The sequence below is a fragment of the Procambarus clarkii genome, chromosome 60, assembly GCF_040958095.1.
Source record: "Procambarus clarkii isolate CNS0578487 chromosome 60, FALCON_Pclarkii_2.0, whole genome shotgun sequence".
NCBI classification, from domain to species: Eukaryota; Metazoa; Arthropoda; class Malacostraca; order Decapoda; family Cambaridae; genus Procambarus; species Procambarus clarkii.
Window position 1 is genome coordinate 4701011 of NC_091209.1, and position 3520 is coordinate 4704530.

General features: G+C 42.5%; 1 long non-coding RNA gene across 1 annotated transcript in view; it reads right to left on the minus strand.

Annotated features, from left to right (window-relative positions):
- The window catches only part of LOC138353961 (uncharacterized), a 4283-nt gene extending 1159 nt beyond the window's left edge, over positions 1 to 3124 (minus strand). The window contains exons 1-3 of the long non-coding RNA XR_011223315.1: positions 2770 to 3124; positions 2038 to 2252; positions 1 to 113 (exon numbers count right to left, since the gene is read on the minus strand). The exon at positions 1 to 113 is cut by the window's left edge and continues 1159 nt beyond it. This is a non-coding gene — a long non-coding RNA (uncharacterized lncRNA). The remainder of the gene's footprint in view (positions 114 to 2037; positions 2253 to 2769) is intronic.
- Between the last annotated feature and the right edge of the window lie 396 nt (positions 3125 to 3520).

The following is a 3520-nucleotide window of genomic DNA, read 5'->3' on the forward strand; positions in this document are numbered from 1 at the left end:
TCGGGAATTAGCTCAACGTGGTTGATACGTCTCGGTCTTAAACAGCACTCTGAAAAGGTCTTGGATTGTGTACCGTGGCAGTCGCTCGCCGGAAGTCTCTCCTTTTGAGTTCCCTGGAATCAAATAGTAAGGATATTATTCTCTGATTGATGTCCTATTTGATGTAATGATCATGAGAGCATTAATAAGTTTTCCAAGCACACAGGAGTAGCAAGCTAACGTCGACCAGGAGTAGCAGGCCAACGTCGACCAGGAGTAGTAAGCCAACGTCGACCAGGAGTGCACACACGTGATGTCAAGGTCTGTTGAACCTGCAGAGAGATCCACGAGACTACTCTAGAGGTTGGTGAAATAGCACGCCATGATGATGGTTATTTCTTAAAATGATGGGACTGCACGATGTATATACAGATGAAAGAGTACAGCACTTCCTTCCACCCTGGCAGATAGTACCTTTTGACATCCTGACCCCTGCATACTCCACCAAGAAACTAATCACAAGCAACCCTCATGCTCAGCTTGCTGCTAAATTAAACACCATAGAACACATTCACAATATACAAACTGAAAACAACATAGCACAGACCATATACACTGACGGATCACTCAATACAGCTACAGGGAGGGCAGGAAGTGCTGTATTGCTCATCAGCCCGATGGCAGCACAATTCAAAGGAATATCTGAATTAGTAACTGGGCATCCACAATGCAAGCCGAGTTGGTAGCAATACTGGTAGCACTCGAAATTATTGACAATACTGAAGTAGACAGCTTAATTATTTCCGACTCCCTTTCCTCACTACGAGCAATAAACAGTTTGCAATCAAGTAATAACGTGCTTGTCTTGGAAGCTAGACGTAGATATATAAGAATACTGAGCAAGAGGGTATATATAAAAATGTTGTGGATTCCTTCTCACATTGGCCTGCAGGAATATGACAAAGTTGACGCCCTTGCTAAGGCTGCAGTAAATAAAGACAGTATTGAACGGAATCTTGAGTTATCAAATAGTTCCCTTAAAAGTGTCATTAGACAAGAACTACTGGATGGATTTGAAGAAAGTAGAACTGTGCAAACTGGAACTAGCACATCCATTGTTCGTCACAATGAAATGTGTGAAGTAAAACATGTGTATGGGGCAAGTAACAAAGTCAGTAGACTAACAGATGTTGTCACAGCTCGTATAAGACTTGGATACAAGTATCTCTGGCAGTTCGGCTTGTATAGGGATCTAGATGAAGTCAAGTCAAGGAGTAAAGTGTAAAGTGTGTGGACAAAGACAGGGACACACACTCGAACACTATATCTTGCATTGTAGTAAAATTGAGCCATTTAGAGATAAATCTAAGCTCACTCTGTATGATATGGCAACCTATCATATTACCATGGATAAATTACCTGAAATCCTTGCACTGTATCCACATTTCGCTTCCAGTAGATAAACGACGTATGAGATGAAGAAACAAGTAGTGTATTGTGAAGACTAATAATAAACAGAAGCTACCCTATGACTATCTCTATTGGTCAAACTATTATGTATCAGCGATAAAACCTACCATTAATGTATAATGACTTACTCTAAATGTATAGCTCTTGAAATAGCATTTTCTCTGTAACTAGCTAACATTGTAACTATAAGGTGTGAAGGATAGATGAAATTGTTTATGTAATAATCTAAGATGAGGTCTGATAAAGACCTTTTGTGCCCTCTGTAATGCTTTTTGCGCTACCGCTCACAGGATGGGTATGGGATGCACAATAAACTAGCCGCCTCCGGCGGCAAGAATCAAAATCTTAGTAATACTACGAAGTTGACTCCCATGACTGGTCTTCATTGTGGGTACTGATGTGGGTACTTTAAAACTGGTGTGGAGCGAGCTGAAGGTAGTTAACTATCTTGCAGTCCATAATAAACAAGAGGATCCAGGCTGGAGGGACACAGTGCCTCCTAGCCTCTGTGAAATTGTAATTTGTGTTCACCCCATGCAACAATATTACACATGTATAGTTACCATGATACATGCACACCAAACCTACCTCATAGATGTGTCATCACACGTGCATATTGTGAATACTTTTTGGCTCTCAATTCGCTTCTAGACATGAAAGAAGTCCGAGGCCAAGTGAGTCACCAAGCTTCTTGAGGCGATCTTCATCCTCCTGGGGAAGCGAGTCCTTGGTATAGACAGAAAGGCCATCAGTGGTGATGCCCTTCTGGTGGAGGCTTCGTGCTAGGCTCTCCACACCAACACCTGCAGACGGGAGAGCATAATGAGGCACACACCTGAGATATACAAGAGTTGTTACATTCTTGTACAGCCACTAGTACGCGTAGCGTTTCGGGCAGGTCCCTGGAATACGATCCCCGCCGCGAAGAATCGTTGTTACAACCAAGTACACATTTTACTGTTGAGTTAAACAGAGGCTACAGTTAAGGATTTGCACCCAGTAAATCCTCCCCGGCCAGGATACGAATCATGACAAAGCGCTCGCGGAACGCCAGGCGAGTGTCTTACCAGTACACCACGGAGACTGGTAGATCTGACTAACTGGTTAGACCTGACTAACTCATACAGCAAACGCTAAAATCAGCGAAATATAATTTGCTCTACTATCACGTGAGGCTAAACCGCCCCCTAGGCTATTCTTGAAGCATTACAACAAAACAAACTAATGTAATATAAAGACACTGAAGGTTTTAGCGTCAACTCTGAGGGATTCTAGTCTTCCACACACTCAAGATATCATAGTTATTAAGACTATACTTACTAGTGAGGTGAGTATCAGCGAAATCAATTTCAAAATAGAACCCTTTACTGGATTCGGGACACAGTTGACGAGCCAAGTCGCAGCACCAGTCGATGTCAGGGCTGTCATCTGTGAGGCAGCGAATTACTGACAAACGTAGATAGAGGAGTGAATATGGCAGTCTGGCCAGGGTGGCTGGGTCCATGATGTCGCCCGTGGCATCCAGTATAATATCTGTAGGTGCACATTTGTATGTTATATTGCTCAATTCAAAATCAAAACAAAACCTTCAGACACACTAAGATGTATCTCCTGTTCTCACTGGTGGACATAATAAACACTTGGATGTATCTCCTACTCTGATTGGTAGCCACGATAAACACTGGGATGTATCTCCTGCTCTCATTGGTGGACATAATAAACACTTGGATGTATCTCCTACTCTTATTGGTGGACATGATAAATACTGGGATGTATCTCCTGCTCTCATTGGTGGACATAATAAACACTTGGATGTATCTTTACTCTTATTGGTGGACATGATAAATACTGGGATGTATCTCCTGCTCTCATTGGTGGACATGATAAACACTGGGATGTATCTCCTGCTCTCATTGGTGGACGTGATAAACACTGGGATGTATCTCCTGCTCTCATTGGTGACGTGATAAACACTGGGATGTATCTCCTGCTCTCATTGGTGGGAGAGAGTAAACAATGAAGGCACAATAAGACAGTCCATCCTCCGCTTACACAACATTTTATAACATAT